Genomic DNA, 11234 nt, shown 5'->3' with positions numbered 1-11234 from the left:
ACGTAAGATCTTGATCTCAGAGCATTTGGGGAAGAGAAAGCTCAAAAGTGAATGGCTTCCTCAGTATGAACGAAAACTAGAGAGCATATACACGGCCAAATTTTCTCGGCCCTCTGGAAGCAGGGTTGGAGGTGGGCTGGCCGGGGAAATGCTGGGGGTGGGGGGAGCGGGGTGGTGGCGGGGGCATGTAGGGACAGCTCCATGATGCAATCCTGCCACCAGCGACATTTCCCAGTGTTGGGTAGGGAACTAGATTTCCCGCACCATAGTTGTAGGTGCCAATTAAGGTGACTCAGGTCCTAATTAGGGGGGATTTTGCAGCCTTGCCAGTATTTTGCCACTGGAAGAGCATCCCCCCTCCCTGTAACTGGTTGGAGGATCTATGGGGGCAGAAACTCCACGCTCCAATGACAGGGACACAAGATTCTGTTTATTTGTTTACTGATGTTTAGATGAGTGAGTCCCCACCTGCCTCAGTGGTGCCCAGCTGTTATAATGTGGCAAATGATGTGTGCCAGGCAGATCAAATCCATGATCACACGATCACAACTGTTTTGCAATTTGTATTTTATTTCAAGATGCGTGCCCTGAATTCAGAAGTAATAAGACTACCATGACTCCAAAGTTTTTTAGAAAACTAAATTAAACATTTATTAACAAAAGAAAATATCTCAAGCACATACATAGGTCCACAAATTACTACTATAATAACTCCTAAAACCCCTAATTAATTTGGCTTCCAATTACACTTCCATTAAGGCAACAAGAAAAAACAAATAGATTTAAACAGGCCCAGGCAAAGCAACACGACACCCTGGACAGTAGAATTCAAAGTGAGATTGCTCAGCTTCGATTTGTGTAGGCAGCGACTTGATGCACAAATGCTGGAGGCTTTTCACACTTGTTAGATCTTTGAATGCCTTCTCCTCCTGACACATCACCTCATACTCCTTTATACATGTTTTCCCCTTTTAATGCAAATTCCACTGTTTTGCGATGTCTTTGGAACTTTGCCTTTCTCATAATATAAATCATTCATAGTGCTCATATTAACAGTAACCTTTGGAAAAATAAACTCGCTGTTTGGCTTAGCTTCTTCTGGCTAGGTGCAACATCTTACCATCTCTTTGAAATTCAAACTACTCTGGTTTATCTAAATATGCAAATTTTCCTCACACCCCACATTCTAAAACTTCAGCCATGTTTATGTATTCAACATTTCAAACCTAGCTTCTATTTGATGACTCAAAGCGTCCAGACTAACTGTCTCCAATTCAATTAAATCCCCCCGACATACACAGAAACTATACAAACCCCACTATTAATCTACCTTTACAAGAACTCACAATAATATTATGAGAATTATTATATTTTCATGACACCAACTCTCTCACTATGGTTGCCAAGGCTCCAGGTCCCATTTTGGAGAGCAAATCTAACATGCAGGTGTGCAATATTCTTTCAAAGGCCTTCTCATGATCCAGTCTGATGAGGCAGGTATCAACCCACCTGTCCCACACAAAGGTGGGGTGAGTCCATGGACAGAATTTTCCATGCCTGCTTTCCATGAGCTTGTTCGGCAACTTGAGTGCTTAGGAAAGGACCCTTGCGCCCTCATCTCAATGAATTTTGGGCTCGGCGTGATGCTGGACTCTTCTGCTGCCTTCGTCTCCATGCTCACTTCTTTGGGCAGGAGTCCTCTCCCCATTCAACAGATCCTATTACCCGCCTCCAATATTCTCCCTCCACCTGGACCCCTCCTTCTAGATTCTTACCTTCTCTTGATCTTTTCATTGAGAACTGTCAGTGTGACATCAGTCGTCTCAATTTCTCTGCTCCTCTCACCCACTCTAACCTGTCTCTCTCTGAACTTGCTGCACTCCGTTCTCGCAGGTCCAACTCTGACATTGTCATCAAACCCAATGACAAGGGTGGTGCTGTTGTTGTCTGGCGTACTGACCTCTACCTCACAGAGGCTGAGCATCAACCCACAGACACTTTCTCCTACCTCCCCCTGGACCATGACCCCACCACTGAACATCAAGTCATTGTTTCTAGGACAGTTATTGACCTCATTTCCTCTGGAGATCTTCCTTCCACAGCTTCCAACCTCATAGTCTCCCAACCGCGGATGGCCCGTTTCTACCTCCTACCCAAAATCCACAAACAGGACTCAGCAGACCGATCATGTCAGCCTGTTCCTGCTCCACGGAATTCATTTCTTGCTGTCTTGACTCCATTCTCTCTCCCCTTGTCCAGACCCTTCCCACCTACATCCGTGATTCCTCTGGCACCCTACATCATATCAACAATTTCCAGTTCCCTGGCCCCAACTGCCTCCTCTTCACCATGGACGTCCAATTCCTCTCCACCTCCATCCCTCACCGGGATGGTCTGATCGCTCTCTGTTTCTTCTTCGAACAGAGGCTCGAACAATCCCCATCCAACACGACTCTCCTCTGTCTGGCTGAACTTATTCTCACACTGAACAATTTCTCCTTAAACTCCTCTCACTTCAAATAAAAAGTGTGGCTATGGGTACCCGCATGGGCCCCAGTTATGCCTGTCTCTTTATGGGGTATGTGGCACATTCCTTGTTCCAGTCCTACTCAGGCCCCCTCCTACAACTCTTTCTCCGGTACATCGATGATTGCTTCGGTGCTGCTTCATGTTCTCGTCTGGACCTGGAAAAATTTATTAATTTTCCTTTCAATTTCCACCCCTCCATCATTTTCACATGGTCCATCTCTGACACTTCCCTTCCCTTCCTTGACCGCGCTGTCCCAATTTCTGGTGATAGACTGTCCACCAATATTCATTACAAACCCACCGACTCTCACAGCTACCTTGACTACAGCTCCTCACACCCCGCCTCCTGTAAGGACTCCATCCCATTCTCTCAGTTCCTTCACCTCCGTCGCATCTGTTCTGATGATGCTACCTTCAAAAACAGTTCCTCTGACATGTCTTCCTTGACTGAGGTTTTCCACCCATGGTGGTTGACAGGGCCCTCAACTGTGTCCGGCCCACCTCCCGCGCATCTGCCCTCATGCCTTCCTCTCCCTCTCAGAACCATGATAGGGTCCCCCTTGTCCTCACTTATCACCCCACCAGCCTCCGCATTCAAAGGATCATCCTCTGCCATTTCCGCCAACTCCAGCATGATGCCACCACCAAACACATCTTCCCTTCACCCCCCCCCCCCCCATCGGCATTCCGTAGGGATTGTTCCCTCCGGGACACCCTGGTCTACTCCTCCATCACCCCCTACTCCTCAACCCCCTCCCACGACACCTTCCCATGCAACCGCAGAAGGTGCAACACCCGCCCCTTTACTTCCCCCCTCCTCACCATCCAAGGGCCCAAACACTCCTTTCAAGTGAAGCAGCATTTCATTTGCATTTCCCTCAATTTAGTCTACTGCATTCACTGCTCCCAATGCGGTTTCCTCTACATTGGAGAGACCAAACGCAGACTGGGTGACTGCTTTGCGGAACACCTTCGGTCTGTCCGCAAGCATGACCTAGACATCCCTGTTGCTTGCCATTTTAACACTCCATCCTGCTCTCATGCCCACATGTCCGTCCTTCTGCTGCTGCATTGTTCCAGTGAAGCTCAACGCAAACTGGAGGAACAACACCTCATCTTCCAACTAGGCACTTAACAGCCTTCCGGACTGAATATTGAATTCAACAACTTTAGATCATGAACTCTCTCCTCCATCCCCACCTCCTTTCCGATCCCCCTTTTTCCAAATATTTATATAGATTTTCTTTTCCCACCTATTTCCATTATTTTTAAATGTATTTCCATCCATTGTTTTATCTCTGCCTTTTAGCCTATTTCGATCCCTTTCCCCCACCCCAGCCCCACTAGGGCTATCTGTACCTTTATTATCACATTCCTTAGATAATATCACCAGCTTCAACATCTCTTTGTCCTTTTAACTATGACATCTTTTGGCAAACTCCACCTATCACTGGCCCTCTATCCAGCTCTACTTGTCCCCCCCCACCTCCCCACCCCCCCCCCCCCCCCACACCCCCCCCCCCACCCCCCCCACCAAACCAGCTTATATTTCACCTCTTTTCCTCTTTTCTATTTTTCCTTAGTTCTGTTGAAGAGTCATACGGACTCGCAACGTTAACTGTGTTCCTCTCCGCAGATGCTGTCAGACCTGCTGAGTTTTTCCAGGTATTTTTGTTTTGGTTTGGGGAAGAAGTTCCTTGGGGGAAAGGGATCTGGAGAGGGGAATGTCCAGTTGAATGTGCAAGGGAGGAGCTGACGAGTTCATGACTGTCTCCTGGGGTGCGAACTGAGAGAGGGTGCAGTACGGTGTGAATGTCTGAGAGTGAATGGTGTGAATGTCTGAGGGCAGAGTGGGGTGGTAGGGTGGGAGGGTGATAGTCCGATGGTAGTGGTAGAAGAGCCAGCCAGTGTGGTTGGTGGGGACTCGGAGGCTGACATGGACCCTGGGTATGGGAAGGAGGTTGGGGAGCTGAATATGGATAGGGGGGGATTTTCGGGAAGAAAGGGAATGTGCACACTCACCTGGACATTCCTGAAAAAAAAAGGTTTGTAACTGTTGGTCACTGAGGAAGGCAGAAAGTGATGCCAGGTGTGATCAACAGTGATGGGGTAAAGGAAATGGGTGACTGGGGGAAGGGAAAGGACAGGGGAGCAAAAGAAAAGCTGTAGCTCTACCAAGCTGGCTAAATTGAAAGTGAAACGAGAGTTATGGTGGGTGAGATCAGGTGCTGCATCAGAGTGTGAGCAGTGGATGGGCGGAAATGCAGGTCAGCTCAGATGGACAACTGAAAGAGAACCCCAGCAGGCAGCATTGAAAATGCTTGAGACATTGAGGTGAGTGTGATAGGAGAAGGATCCGCGTGTGTGGGAAAGGCTTGCATGAGGCTCTGAAATGCCCCCCCACACACACACACTTCTACCTCCAGAATCACCTGTGGGCCAGCTGTGTGCAGCTGAACTGCTATTGGGGAAAGGGAGGGATGCAGTGGGAGGAATCCTGTCAGTGAAGCTGAAAGTCACCATTACACATTATGCAGCGAAAGTGAATATATTTCCATGTTGTAAAGTGACAAAATGTGTTCAGCTGTACAACGAACTATGATCAGAATTTCTTCACTTTTGAACGCCTTAGACTTCTAGTTGCTGCCTTGAGTGTGGAGGCAGCCTGTGTAATGGTTGGTCCTGGTGCCTTCGGCGTGGGACTTCCTGAGGCCTTGGGGGCCCCGGTTTGCTTTGGCTGTCGTCCAGTGGGCCAGCTGCTCCCTCTCAGTGGCAGGGAATGAGGTTGAGGGGGTCACAGGCAAAGGGGACTTGGAGGAAGCGGATGGTTTCTGATTTTCCTGAGTGGATGACCAAGAGGTTCCTGGTTGCCACTCCTCCTCGCTTTGGGTGCCCGAGGGCCCTGGCCTGACATCTTGAGGGGAAGGAGCACCTGGAGGGATGTTGAGGTGGCCCATTTCCCCCTCACACTGCCATTGCAGGAACTTGCCCATGGTTCCTGCAATGGAGTGCAGGTCTCTGCACATCTCCACATTCTGCTGGACCAGGGTCTCCATGGCATCCACCATCCTCTCCATGGAAACCTCCATGCACGCACATGTGGGCACCACTTCATCAGAGGGCAGGCGGGCACACTCTTCCGACTTGCGTGCCACTCTGTTGCATGCTTTCAACAGCTCTGTGTGATGTTCCCACGCCTTCTGCTGGCTCTCCAGGATGAGCTGGAAGGCCGAATCCAGAGGTTTGTCAGCTGACTAGGACCTCACAGATGCATCTTCCCTAGCAGTCCTCCGAGTGCCGGGGAGCTCGGCTGAACCTGCCTCTTCCTGCTGTGGACACGTGTCCGTGGGGTGACCACCAGATTGTGAACCCGAGCCTGCTCTAGATCTAGGTCCCACCGTGGTGTGTGTCTCTGTGCTGGTGGAGGGTGTGGTTAAGCGCTGTGACAGGTCCTCCAGGCTTCTTTTTTCCAGCTTTTCACTGGAGGGGGTATCCTCTTGGCTGGAGGTGAGGATGTGGGTGGAGCTGAGGGACTGGCTGGCTGAGGGTGTCAGTGTCTTGGCAGAGCTCCCTGTGAACCAAAGTAGAGATAACTAGTGCATGTCAGCAGAGTCAAAGCAGGAGAGAGAGAGCACTCACACTTGTGTTTATAGAGGGATCATGTGGTACAGGATCCTCACGAGAGTGTTTGCACTGACCTCACCATCACCACAGGCATGGTCCATGTCCTCACCAGTCAGCACGATGGCACACTGCTCAAAATGAGTGAGGGGCCTAATGTGGGCCACTCCACCCCCCGGTCTAGGACCTCTCCCTGCTGCTGTAAGCCAACTTCTCCTGCATGGAAGCAGATGGAGAGAGTGTGAGCGTGGAATGTTTGTGTGGTGAGCGGAGCCATGGACAGGGTGATAACACGAGCTCCAGAGGGTATGAGCCTGATGGAGATGTGAGGGTGTGTGTGAGAGTCAGTGGTGTTGTCCCTTGAGGTGTGAGATCCCTGTGGATGTCTGATGGGTTTGTGAATTGACAGTGATGAGAAGGGTGGCTTACCCTGGCAGAACGGAAAAGATCATTCATCCTTTTCCTGCACTGGGCGGCTGTCCTCTTATGCAGGGCATTGGCACAGACCACCGCTGCCACCGCCTCCCATCCTGGATTGATGATGCTGCTACTCATCCTGCGGCCAGAGCGGGAGTAGGGGACATCACGGTGGGCCTCCAATGCATCCAAAAGGCACTTGAGGGACACATCACTGAACATGGGGGCTGCAGTCTTCTCGCCTTTCGGGGCCGTCTTCTCTGCAGCAGTCCTGGGCTGGAAGCACTGAGAGGTGTGGGCTCGGCTGCACTTTAAATATGGTGCCCGATGTGATGAGGCAGCGAGGTGATGGTGTGGCGGTTGAATGAGAGCCCGATCGCCATTGGAATGGCATGTTTCCTGGGATGCACAGTAATCGCGGCGAGATTGGGACAATACCGTGTGAGGAGCTGCCATTACAGCCAATTGTTAAAGCGTAATTTTTCTCGTCCACCGCTGCACTTAGTGCAAATCTGGGATGAATCATGTCCCATGATCCCAATTCTCTTGCATGTCTGTAAGTTTGTTTTTTTGGGGGCTTCATTTACCTTTTTGGGGGTTTCAGTGAAGGCTTTGGCCTATTGCCCTTAGGCATTGAAAGCTCTTCTATGGCTGTTTGTTCTTCTTATCACGGCTTCAGTGCCTAACATTGGGAGCTTAAAGAGGTGATGGTTGCAACCAGTCAAGCCCTAAACCAGGGGGTACACAACACCATGAGGGTGGCGGTGAAAGACAGCGAAGGAGGTACGAACATTGACTGTGCCTTCTTCATTAAGAATGATGTGGATCCAAAGCTGCAGACATCCACTGACTGCAGGACATCCCCTGTGCTGGATACTTTGGCGTGACCTTCAAGAATGTTGCTGCCAATGCGAAGTTCCTGAAGGTCTTCAAGGAGAAAAGAGAGACCTGAGAATACTCATGGCACAGTTGCTGTTTACTCTGCCTTCACAACAGGACCAGGTGGTAACCATGCATCCTTACAGTGCATACATTCCTGTCGGGGATATGCTTACCTTTCTTGCAGGTACATCAACCAGGTTGGGAACAGCACTGAGGTAAAAGACACCTTCGGGATTCAGACCAGCAAACGGCAGGGTGAGGTGGCTCTGAAGACGGATGGTAAGGGGGCAATCCTCCAGCCTCCCTCCAGCTTCACTATCAGGGGAAGCCATGACTACCTTTTCTACGCTGGCAGTTTGTTGTACCTGCAGCAAACCTGTGACAGCTAACTGCAGCACTGTCATCGGCAAGAACTGGAGGTCACCTGACAAAAGAATCGCAAGCAGACGAGGTGCTGCAACCTGTGTAGTGGGTCAGGGCATCTCTGCAAGACCTGCCCAAAACACTGACTCAGTTCCACGCAGGTGGAAAAACCAAGGAGAGGCATGCAGACAGAACAGCGAATGTGACTACCACCAAGGAGGCTTGCAACGCTCCATCCATCCAAGCCCCGCAGTGAGCAGAATGGGACAAAGAGTTACTCGGAGGGGGGGGGATCAAGAGGAAGGAAAGGAATCAGGCAGCAGACGGCCAAACCCCAGCACTGCCCCCCGAACCTCCCACTCCTCAGCAGACCAAATCAATGGAGCAGGAACCAGCAGAGGACCAACCTGAGAAGTGGCAACTGGTGAAGAAGATCAAAAAGAAGAAAGAGTCAAAAAGGGGCCAAGCCACTTCCCAGACCAACAGCAAGAGGTGACTCCCATCTGACACAGACAACAGGGATTGCTGCTCTTCGGATGAGGCAGGACAAGCACAGCACCTGCAGAAGAAGCAACAATGCTCCAGGGAGCTGGAGGAGGAGATACCTCAGCCCCAAAACATTGGAAACAGTGACGAGGCCAGCGCACCCCAACCTCAAAGTAAAGAGGCCTGGGCACCCCGCTCAAGGAAGCTGGGAGCAGTGAAGCGCTCAGCACCTCCCAGATTCAGGAAGCCAGGAGCAGCAATGCCCCCGAGGGGGATGTATGGGGGAGACTTCTCCAACAGGCAATAGTCCAAACTCCTTGCATGAACCCTCCACCCCCACCCCCCACCACCCCAACCCCACCCCCCACCTCCCCAATGTAATCCAGGCAGAACAATTTTAACAGTTTTTTAAAAACATTTTTTTATTCATTCACAGGATGTGGGCATCACTAGCTAGGCCAGCATTTGTTGCCATCCCTAGCTGCCGTTGAGAAGGTGGTTGTGAGCTGCCTTCTGGAACCGCTGCAGTCCATGTGGTATAGATACACCCACACTGCTGTTAGGGAGGGAGTTCCAGGATTTCGACCCAGTGACAGTGAAGGAACGGTGATATATTTCCTAGTCAGGATGATGAGTGGCTTGGAGGGGAACTTCCAAGTGGTGGTGCTCCCATGCATAGGCTGCCTTTGTCCTTCTAGATGTAATCAGTTGTGTGTTTGGAAGGTGCTGTCTAAGTAGCCTCAATGAGTTCCTGCAGTGCATCTTATAGATGGTACACACTGCTGCCACTGGGCATTGGTGGTGGAGGGAGTGAATGTTTGTGGATGGGGAGCCAGTCAAGCAGGTTCCAAAGTTGACACCTGAACACATGGCACCCGAGCTTGCTCCGAAAAAAGGAAAAAGTAACTGATTAATTTGGAGGAATCGCTACTAAAGAATCAGCTTTATGACCAGCAAAGGTCAGGCTTTCATGAGCCTAAAACATGGTGTTAAAAATGGAGAAGTCTTCAGCTTGTCAATCCAAGCAGCCATTGTTTAAAATTCCTGCAAGGCTGAGCATCATAGACATTGCAGTGGGAGCCCTGCAAAACCAGCAAGCGCAGGTAAATCCTCTGACTTCAAACAAATAGCGGCTTCATCTTGAATTTCAGTAACTTCTTAAAACAGAACCTACACTTTAAAGTTTTTTAACCATGGATTAGAAATCCACTCTTCCAGATCAACTTGGACTTATCCAAAGCTCAGATCAATTACATAATTGGGGACACTGGAGAAAAAGATTTCTTAGATACATGACTGCTTCAGGCCTGGACAAAAAGACAGAAGCTTAACATGTTGACACACTGCTTTATTCAGTGGGCCCGATAGTAGGCAACATTATTGCTAGACAAGAAATCAATGAATCACCTGCTAAATTTGAAGAACTACTAAAATCATTCAATGTTTATTTTAACCTAAGGAGTAACAACATCCTTGAGAGGGCTAAATTGACTAAGTGTGTCCAGCAGGCAGGAGAACCTGTTGACTCATTCATTAACGATCTGTATAAGATAGCTGAAGGCTACAAATACAGACACCTAAAATATGAACTTATCAGGGATAGAATAGTTGTAGGAGTAGCAGACGATGTACCCTCAGACATGCTGTAAGTGAAGAAAGGTCTAACCTTCGAGAAAACTATTCAGATTTTTAGGCAGTCTGAACTTTGTGTGCAACACAGGATTCATTTTAAGAGGAGAAAGTAAATTGTGGTACAAAGGAAACCCCACAGTCCAGTTAGTTAAACAGCACAGAAACAGGACAATCCAAGCCAAGGGAAGCAATACCCTAACTAACCAGTGGGGCTACCATGCCAGCACTGTGGAGCAAAGCACCCCCGACAGGCAAGATCAATTACCTGCAATTTCAGCCCAATGCTTTGAATATAACAGAATTGGGCACTTCGACAAACTGTACAAGGCCAAAACATCTGAATTCATCGAAGACCCAGAGATGATTCATGAGGTTGAGACTGCACAACAGGAGGACAAGAAACCATTCTCCTTAGATGAGGTCAAAGATTCTGGATTTTTGTATTGGAATGCGGACATTTCAGTTAACAGCCCTCTCATAAACTTTAAATTGGACATGGGAGAGTTGTAGTCCTATGGCTGAGACCCCTCTGGCTTCGAACAATGGGCACACTACTCTATGGCCCAGGGGGAACCTATCTTACACTCATAGGCGTAGCTCTGGAACCACTAAGATATAGCAGCAAACAAACTTTCAAGTTGATGTATATAATCCGTAACCAGAATTTTTCTCTCAAGCAGAGATGCCTGAGTAGTCCTGAATCTCCTCAAAATTGCAGAAGATGATAGGAAAATGGGCAGAATCATCTGTGCCTGTTGCTGTCGGGCGTGTTCGGCAGCATGAGCGGACAAAATGGCGAGAAGGCCAAAAATCAGTTTTATGACATGGTGAAACCAGATTGTGATCGTCCACTCAGCCCATCGATGGCGCACCATGTTTCCTAGGATCGGACGTTACGAACCTCATTGTACTACATTTGCATATCATTATAAGGCCAGCCCTCAGGAATCATTCCCAATCGCTATATTGTCCACCTGCGTCGGCAGGATTGCACGCTGACGTGTTTCACAACAGCATATAAAAGGCTGCACTTGGCGTAATGCACTTTGAGGGGAACTCAGAGGTGAATGCACAGTAACGTTGTGCAGCGCTCACAAGGGACGCCTGTTGGACTTCAAGGGTGAGGCACATTGTGGAGTGCAAAGGCAGCCCTGCGGTTGAAGGTAGTGCACAAACACATGTGGGGTGGGGTGGAGGGAAGCAGCCATACATTAAGGACACAGTCTATAAAGTGACCATTCCTCTGCAGCTGAGACAGTTCAGATGCAACCACATTGAAATGATTGGAGTCGGGCCTCTAGCTT

Source organism: Carcharodon carcharias, chromosome 15 (genome assembly GCF_017639515.1).
Source record: "Carcharodon carcharias isolate sCarCar2 chromosome 15, sCarCar2.pri, whole genome shotgun sequence".
In the NCBI taxonomy this organism is placed as follows: domain Eukaryota; kingdom Metazoa; phylum Chordata; class Chondrichthyes; order Lamniformes; family Lamnidae; genus Carcharodon; species Carcharodon carcharias.
The sequence above is the reverse complement of the archived record's forward strand: the minus strand, read 5'-3'. Positions refer to the sequence as shown.